Genomic DNA, 260 nt, shown 5'->3' on the forward strand with positions numbered 1-260 from the left:
TGTCAAGCAGAGACTTCACTCTCCTCGACATCATCCCGGGTGTAGCCCAAAAATTTGGAGGAGGTTTGGCCACCTCCCCAGGCCTCCCTAGCCGCTCTGCTCACAGCCTCTGCCTGGTGGGTGAGTCTCCGGGCTCTCAGGGCCCCCGGAAGGAGCCAGGCGGATCACGAGCCCTGGCAGGCGGCGCCAGCAGGGCCCTTGCGGGCGGTCGGGGGCGGGGCCTGGGCAGAGGGGCGGGGCCAGGCCGGGGCCGGCCCGCG

The sequence above is a fragment of the Panthera pardus genome, unplaced genomic scaffold (genome assembly GCF_024362965.1).
Source record: "Panthera pardus isolate Hobbes unplaced genomic scaffold, ASM2436296v1 HiC_scaffold_6, whole genome shotgun sequence".
In the NCBI taxonomy this organism is placed as follows: Eukaryota; Metazoa; Chordata; class Mammalia; order Carnivora; family Felidae; genus Panthera; species Panthera pardus.